General features: G+C 36.1%; 1 long non-coding RNA gene across 1 annotated transcript; it reads right to left on the reverse strand.

Moving 5' to 3' along the window:
- Positions 1 to 4,120: 4,120 nt before the first annotated feature.
- LOC150040308 (uncharacterized) lies at positions 4,121 to 8,808 on the reverse strand. Its single transcript, XR_016534009.1, has 3 exons — positions 8,725 to 8,808; positions 6,698 to 6,789; positions 4,121 to 4,205 (listed from the first exon to the last, which is right to left on the reverse strand). It is a non-coding gene; the product is annotated as an uncharacterized LOC150040308 (long non-coding RNA).
- Between the last annotated feature and the right edge of the window lie 912 nt (positions 8,809 to 9,720).

Raw genomic sequence — 9,720 nt, forward strand, 5'->3', positions numbered from 1 at the left:
CCAACGAAGTGAAAGGCCATTCCTGTTTGACACATTCCTTGGAAAAAAGCAATGAAGCATCCACATGCATAAAGCCTCTGCTTAGATGTAAGAGATGGTGTCAGATCCTAGAGCCACTCCTGCTTGGCCACTCAGAGGTGGGTTTTTTTTTCCAGCCCAATCAAGCAAACTGATCAGAAAAACTGCAGAGCCAAATTGAAAGAGAAAAGATGTTTTGAAAGGTTTGGATCCCGAATTTAGTGGAGAGACAAGATTCCAATTCTTCCCGAACCTCCCCCCCAAAAAACTAAAAAATACCCCTTTTTACTTTCTTTTCTCCCTTTTTTTCATTTTCTACCCTTTTTCATTTGCATTTTTATTTTTTTTTAATGTTATGATTCTTTCCTTCTCTCTCCCCCATTCCTTCTGTCATTGTGATCCTTCCTAGAAACATACTGACAGCACTGGGTACAGACTGGATACAAAGGCATTTATATTGATACAGTCACCTCCTTTTTTTATCTCTTGGTTCCCAACCTTTGTATTTCTTGTCTAAGAACTCACAATTGTGTGGGATCTTCCCCCACCCATTTTTCTTTTTCTTTTTTTTAATTTACTCTTTAAAATTTTTATTATTGAATTCTCCTATACCTTCCTCCTATATACCTTCCTTTTTTCTCTATATATCCTCCTTATAACTTTTCTTATTTTCATAAGTTTTATCTTACGTTTTCTAAATTTTGTACTCAACTATTTTACCTTTCCCCATAAATCTTTTTTAGTATTACTCTTGCTCCCATTTTCAAATTGGCAGGACAAGAATCTCAATAAAAATGGCAAACCAAAGAATACCATCCCCCACTCAATATAAACAGGCAATGGCAAAACTAGAGGAAAGTCCTCTAAATGCTATACAAATGCAATTGATAAACATGATTAATGAAAAGTGTGAAAACATAATACCGAAAGAGATACAAGAGGAAGCCATACTTAAACGAGATGAAACCATAAACAAGGTGATATGTGAATGAGAGGAAGCCATAAAGGAGGCCATAATAAAGGATTTACAAAGAAAAATTGATGAATTCATAGAATCCACAAACAGAAAGTTGACCAAACTCCAACAAATGTACAAAGAGAACAAAGCTGCTGAGCTAATCACTCAAATGGAAATCAAGGAGTTAAAGAAGTCCGTACATGATCGAAAACAAGAGATGCAAGGCATCAAAAATGAGCAATTAGAAGCAAGGGAGATGAAGAATAAAGTAGAAAGCTTTCATAGCAGGTTAGACAATGTAGAAGACAGAATTTCTGGGGTTGAAAATAACTTAACTGTTATAGAGAAAGAAGAGAAAATGAGTCAAACAAAATCTAGGAAATATGAGAGAATGCTTCAGGCGGTCCAAGATACAATTAGGAAGCGTAATTTAAGCCTAATTGAGAATGAGGTCATATACTTCAGGGATTCTTCTCAGAGAACTTCCCAAATATCCAGAAGGGCAGGCCCATCCAGATACAAGAAGCATTTAGAACCCCAAACACACCCTACCAGAAAAAGACATCCCATAGCCACATTATAATTCAAATCGGATCAATAGAGACCAAACAAAGGATCCTAAAAGGAGCCGGGGAGAAGAGAACAATCACTTACAAGGGAAAATCAATCCAAACAACCACAGATTTCTCATCTGAAACCATGCAAGCAAGAAGAGATTGGAAGGATATATGTCATGCCCTTAAGACAAATAACTACCATTCAAGAATACTGTACCCCAGCTAAGCTCCCATTCATAACTGAGGGAACAATAAAAACCTTCCACTCCAAGGAAAAGTTGCAACATTACGTCGCAACCATACCAGCATTACAGGAAATTCTCAAAGATGTTCTACACACTGAAAACCAACACAAACGTGATACTGACAAAGGATCGGCACCTAAAAATAATACCAGCTAGTAACTGCAAGAACTGTCAAGCCACAGGCCCTAATGAAAGCTTTTAAAAATGGCAGGAACTAGTTAATATTTTTCAATCCTAACCTTCAATATCAATCGACCTAACTCTCCAATTAAATGGCATAGACTGTCTAGTTGCATCAAAAACCAAGATCCATCATTCTGCTGTCTTCAAGAGACACATCTTGCCCTCCAAAAACAAATATTTTTTGAAAGTGAGAGGTTGGAATAAAGTTTATGAAGCTAACGGTCCCCATAATCAGGCTGGCGTTGTCATCTGCATATCAGATAAAATAGACTTCAAACGAAAATTAGTGAGAAAAGACAAAGAAGGTTATTACATACTAAGAGAGGGTTATCTCCTCCAGGAGCACTTAACCATCTTAAATATCTACACACCTAATCCCGGAGCTCTGAACTTCATCAAGCAAACTTTACTTTCACTATATCCACACATAGACAGAAACAGTGATTGCTGGTGACTTTAACATACCACTGTCACCTATGGACAGATCAACCAGGCAAAAACTCAACAGAGAAAGCTCAGAATTGAACAGCTGCATAGACCAACTAGACCTAATGGACATCTACAGATTATTTCACCCAGCAACATCACAATATACATTTTTTTTCAGCAGCAGCACATGGAACATTTTCAAAAATAGACCACATTTTAGGGCATAAAACAAACCTGGGCAGGGTCAGAAAGACTGAAATTATTCCCTGCTTTCACTCAGACAGTCAACAAGGGCATCAAATTGGAACTGAATATCAATCTCCACCAAGGAAAACCCAGTAACTCAAGGAAATTGAACAGCATATTGTTCAATCACCAATGGGTCATTGAAGAGATCAGAGCAGAAATTCAACAGTTTATATTCAAGAGTCATATAATAGAACAAAACCTAAATACTTAAGGCCATATAGAATGACCCTAAATGAAAGGACCTCTAAGATATAGAAACAAAACCCATATAATGTGTGATTGTTGTTTTTAATGTACTATGTTATCTCTCAACTCTTTTGCTCTCTTGCTTATCTCATATTGTTACAATATTTCACCTTGTTATCTGATATATTTTTATGTGCTTAGTTGGTTATTTGAAATAAGAGAGGGGAGTGAGGAAATCAAGATGAGTGGGAGGAGGGAGGAGGTAAAGGGGACCATGACATCAGAAAGGGTATTAATATTTGTGAAGTAGTGTATCTTCTATCTGGCTAATATAATGTAACCATTCTATTAATTACGATAAAATTATATGAGAAAGATATGTGAGTAAAAAAAGAAACAACCATCCCAATAAAACATGGGTCAAAGACTTTTTTCTTTTTACCATTAATATTTTTCATATTTTTATTATTATTAATAGAAGGGTTACATGATATTTGCCAGGTAGGAGGTGCATTAATTCACATACATTGACACCCTTTCACATGACTTGATCTCCATTTTCCTTCATCAGAAAGAGCAACATTGCCCCATTCGTAAGGAAATGGAAAGACATAGAAAAAAATCATAGTAAGTGAAGTAAGCCAGATCCAAAGACACATAGGCTCCATGGTTTTCCTCCTTTGGAACAATCAGGACACATGAAGTACACATCTAGTATACAGGGGATCACAATAGCACAAAAGCTAAGTACACATGGCCACAAGAAATGAGGCTAAGTTTAATGTACTCCAGGATAAGGAAACCGGAGGCTTATCTTAGTGATTGTTGTTTTCAATCAGTAAACTGTTGCATCATGTGAAGTTATTTCTTTTCTGTTTTGTTTCCCCTTATGCTTCATCTGATGTTGTTACTGTATCCAACTTTGGTACCTGCTATCTTGTAGATAAGTGTACTTGTTTATTTTTAAAAGGGAAGGTAAGGGATGAATGGGAGGGGTTGCATGGAGGGAAAGCGGGAGAAAAACACGGGAAGGGGTAATAATGTTCAAGAACTAATGTACCCACTACCTGATGAATATAACTGTAACCCCTCTATATATCACAATAAAATAAAATAGAAACTAAAAATGAACTATTGTCTTAATAGTAAATATTTCACTTTTCTTAGTAAATTCCACTTGACCTCAAGACAGTTAACATGTTAATTAAAATAACTCAGCATCTTCCTTCTTCACAGCAACATTGAAACTGGTTTTTGAAAACAGAACAACCAACTCTCTGCTCATGCAAATGAAACTGCCCTTTGCAGATGATGGTCAAGATCACAACTGTAGAACAATCCTTGAAGACTGGAATAACATTTGTTGAGTTCAGCCTAGTTCTGTAAGTAAAAGAAATGACAGATCCAGTGACTAAACATCACTACAATGTAATACTGTACAGAAGGATCTCTGTAAAGTTATCTGTATAATGCCATACAGATAATATTCATACATCCAATTTTCCCCTTTTTCTGCCTGTTGCCAATGTGTCTTTCTTTGTTTCTATATAGGCAAATTTAGATTGCAGCATACATACTGATGGTGTGTAAATGGATGTTTACTTGAGTAAAATTTTCACAGACACTTTTCTATTCATCTCATTACTACTTCATATTTTGACTTGTTACCAAACACACTGATGCATCAAATTAATGTAATTACTACCTCCATTTTTAATCAGTATATATGCTTATACAGAATATATATGTAACATATACTATACATAACTATATAGCATATGTTCATAATACATTAATTTGCATTCTGCAAATATTGTATGTATACAGTCTAGGATAAATGTATAGTATAGGATATATAAAATACTATATATTCTACAGGTATATTACATAGCATGAAACATATATAAGAATACATCCTATCCTACATAGAACATGACATGTACTCTATATTTACACAGTGTATTATATACACACATCACATACACATTTATGTCTAATCACATACTAGCTAACTTTATGTAGACATTCTTGCATTCTTTTAACCGTCTGAAATAGTCCTAGATGGATCTAACAAATTAGCATTTTTGAGATGATATGGATGAATGATTCTCAAAGAAGTCTCAACATCAGGATCATGGTACAGAAATCTAACTTTCTCAAGACTACTCTATACAATTTTTGAAACCTCTGGCAACAATGTTGAACGTAAAAGTTTTTCAAAACTATCAGGCACAGTTTCATCTCAGTAATCAGTCAAACTGTCAATATAATGGAATTTTGTACCAGAACTGTGATATCAAAACCTATTACTGGGTCAATTTTCTTCAAAACCATTTATGTAAGTTGATTTCCAATAGAGGTATATTTAAAAAGAGGCTGATAAAAGTAGAAGCTACACTATAATCCCAATTGCTTCTATGAATTCATATATTGATACATGTAACACATATACAATACATAGTGTGGTGTTAAGAATAAAAAAGAATTTTGCTTGTAATATTTTACAGCTCTGGCCATGAAGTGTTAAAGCGTAGTTATGTGCCGAGTGCTGTTTGCTTACCATTATAATGGATTTATTTTCTGAATGGACCTTACATATATGGCTGTATATTGTGTCTCTATCTATATAAACACACCCATATATGTACACAAATGTACATACAAATATCTGTGTTTACATGCAAATCCAGGATTTATTCTGACCAATGAAATGATGGAATCTCCATGCTTGTCCCTAACAACGCTTTAGAGTACACTGCAATTTCACTAATACCTTTAGTAACTCTAAGTCTAATACCACTTAAGGAAGGTATGGTTTCAAAGCTGCTATGCTTTTCTCTCTCTCTTTCCCTTTTTCTCTCCCTCTCTCTCTCTCTCTCTCTGTCTCGGTCTCTCTGTCTCTCTGCCTTTCTCTCTCTTCATTCCTTTCTTCCTTCCTTTCTAAGCCATCTCTAGGTTCTCTAGGTATTGTTTTTGTTTGCATGAGTCAGTTTGGGGGCTTGAACTCAGGATGTAGGCACTTTCCCTGAGATGTTTTGCCCACAGCTCTACTTCTGGCATTTTGGGGGGACAAATGGAGATAAGTTTCTCCATGCCATGACCCTCATATCTTAGCTCCTGAACAGCTAGCATTACAGATATGTGCCCACCCCTCTAAATGCTCTTATTTAAACAAATTAAGCTTATAGAAATGCCTTGTATCAAAAGCCATATATATTGCTACAAAAAGAGAGCATCCAAAATGTGTTTCAAACATAAACAAATTGAGTAACTAATTGTGAACAATCCCAAATTTACAATTTATGAACAAGTATCAAAACATGCCCTTAACTTTAAACAGAGGACATTCTTTTGTTAAAAATTGTTGTGTTGGTGGACGCTTGTGGCTCATGCCTGGAATCCTAGGTATTCAGGAGGCTGAGATCTGAGGATTGGTTCAAAACCAGGCTGGACAGGAATTCAATAAGACACTTATCTGCTATTAACCACCAGAAATTGGAACTTGAGCTGTGACTCAACATGGCTGAGAACTAGCCTTGATCAAAAGTGCTCCATAATCAAATATACACATATATATGTATGTATATATGTATGTATGTATGTATGTATGTATGTATGTATGTATGTATATATCCATGCATGCATGCATACACGAATGTTATTCAGGAAAGTGTTTTTCTTTTTTTTTGAGAGAATTAACTTTATTTTTTTATTGTTATTAGTAAAAGGGTTACATGATATTTGCCAGATAGAAGGTGCATTAATTCACATACATTGATACCCTTTCACATGTCTTGGTACCCATTTCCCTCCTCCCACAGCCCCAGGAAAGTGTTTTTCTTATAGATAAAATTGTATAAAAGTCTACTTACATCATCTAGGTCTTCATCATCATCACCAATATCATCAAACTGGACTTCATCATCCTCTCCAGGACCAAATGTGTCAGATTCATTGATTTTAGCTAAAAGTAACAATACATTCTTTATATAAGCAAAGTATTTTTAAAACTGCCCACTTTAGAAAATGGATCTGTATGTATATGTATACATAATTCTGTATATGTATGTATACACATAGACATACACATACACACAAGTGTGTATATATTTATACTGGTTTTCGCTACAGAAATATCCATGAGGGAAGTAAAGTGTTAAATCAGTAGAGGAATACAAAGCAGCTCAAAATTGTTTACCATTCTAGGTGCCATCTCCAGCAGGGCAAAACACAAGTACCTCAAAAAAACTCCTATATAGAACAATGTCAAGACCATATGAACTTCATTTCCTACAAAAATAAGCACTCATCTAGGGGATGCTGGCTCATACCTGTATCCTGGAATACTCAGGAGACTGAGATCTGAGGATCACAGTTCAGTGTCAGCCAGAAAGTCTCTCACTCTCTTATCTTTAGTTAACCACACAAAATAGCAGGCAGTCATGCGGTAGAGTTCAAGGGGTAGAGTATTAGCCTTAGCACACCAACCAGCTCTGAGTTCAAACCCTTAGGACAGGCAGGAAGAGAGACAGTAAGACACATGACACATACACAGAAATGTACATACGCAAAAATATTAAGATCCTATTTCAAAAGAAAAGTTGGAGTTCTGATACTAGGGGTTCATTCTTGTATTCCTAGGCTGGGAGATTACAGTGGATAGCAGTTCAAAACCAACTCAAGCAAAAGAAGTTCATAACACTACAGTTCCAATGAACTAGTAAAACAAGGCTAGATAGGCAAGACTTAAATAGCAGAGCACCAGCTGTGAGCAAGCAAGCTCATTATGAGGCACCAAAATTTGTGGCTAAACTGATAGCCACAGAAACCACCCAGATGCATGGCTCACACCTACAATCTATTTGCTATTTGTGGACAGAAAATTATTTAGTTATTTAGGCTCATATTTATAATCTCAGTTATTTGTTGATAGAAAGAATCATGGTTCAAATCCAACCTAGGGAAATAGTTGGCAAATCTCAATTCAACTAACAAACTGGATTTAGTTGTGCATGCCTTTGGTCTCATCTTACAAGAGAATCAACACGTAGAAGGATCTCGGTATTAGTTTAGTCTCTGGTTAAAAAAATGTTAACAGCTTTGCTGAAAAAAAAATACCCACTGGAGATTTCACTCAAGAGGTATAGTATCTTTCTAGGAACCTAGAGGTACTAGGTAAGCAAATCCCAATAGTACCAACTGGAACAGAAGAGGAAAAGCCTTCTCTCTGCATATTTGCAACACAACACACAGTCAGACAGCCAGACACATATACACATGTACATATTTATATACTATATACCTATTTTATTACAATTATGTATATGTATTACATACATATTATATACATTAATATATTGTCATGTATATATTATTCCCTATATATTATAATGTATGTATGTTAGCATGTATATCATAGACTATTTATGTTTATGTATATTACTCCCTTGATACATAAACATTAGGAGCTTACAAACTCACAAATTCCTCCACAAATACTGTTTATGAGGGCTGGGGGGTAGTGCCACATGCATTTATGTCTACTCAGGAGACAAGAGATCTGAGAATCACAGTTTGAAGACAGCCCAGGCAGGGATGTTCATCTGATCCCTGGTCCTATAAAGTACTCAATAAATGGAAATGAATCTGTGGCTCAATGGGTAGAATGCTAGTCTGGAGAAAAAAAGCTCATTGGCAGGGTCCAAACTTTGAACTCAAAGCCCAGGACTGCCTCGAAACAAACAAAAACGAAAAGCAAAAAAAAAAAGTTTGCATGCAAGTCCTACTATTTCTAATACACTGGCAATGTAAACAGACATAATTTTATCACAACTTGTTCACCTAAACCTTTACACACAATAACAACACATAACATTGTAAAAGAAGAATGGAAAATTACCATGTTCTGGAAGTTCTCCATATGCCTTCAGATTTCTAGCTTCATCAGCATTATACTTTAAAATCACATCAGCTTTGTTATCCTTAGGAATAAAGAAACAGCCTTGAAAGTACTTATAACAAATATTATCAGTTGTTTCTTCAATGACAGGCATTAATATAAAGCTCAACTGGCCAGGCTAGACAGCTAACCAGCCTAATCCTAGCTACTCAGGAAGCTGAGATCTGAGGATTGCCATTCAAGGCCAGCGCAGGCACTGAAGCCCTATGAGACTTATCACCAATTAACCACTGGAAAACTGGAAGTGGCCCTGCGGCTCAAGGGACAGGACCAGAGGCTTGAGCGGAATAGCGGAAGGACAGTGGCCAGGACCAGAGTTCAAGCCCCATGACTGAAAAAATATTCTCTGGGTTTAAATTCTCGGGAAAGAAGTATGTTACATACTTATGGTAAGTCATAACATGGAAAGGATTACTGCACTTTCAATCTTCATAAAAAACAAAACAGAAAAAGCTTCACATTTATTTATTATTTAACGCTGTTTGTTGACTGAAAGGCTGCAAAACAGCAGTGTAGTTTTTGGTCAAACCAACCTTTGAAAACTGACTGGAGACAACTCAATCAGTGCACAACACCAAGTTCAAGGGTGTTTTACCGCTTCCTTATTTGCTTTGAAGTCTGTGAGTATAAGTGTGTTTTTGCCCTGACCCCTGCTTTGAATCCAGCAAACAGCTATAGAATGGTCTTAAAATGCATTGGTCCTTTGCCCTATGCTCTGTCATTCTCAGGATATGGAAAGGTCACAAAAAAAAGGAAAGCTGTTAGGAAAGTGGAAGAGTCACTTTGGGAATTACGGCCAACAACAGGAAAAATTTCAGCCACTAGAATGGTATCCACAAGGAGTAAGAAACTCGATCTACCACGTTTTAATAAAGTTAAAATTTAAAAACCTACGGGCCGGGAGTTTGGCCTAGTGGTACAGTGCTTGCCTAGCAT

Source organism: Megascapheus bottae, chromosome Y (genome assembly GCF_031878675.1).
Source record: "Megascapheus bottae isolate mThoBot1 chromosome Y, mThoBot2.hap1, whole genome shotgun sequence".
Lineage (NCBI taxonomy): Eukaryota > Metazoa > Chordata > Mammalia > Rodentia > Geomyidae > Megascapheus > Megascapheus bottae.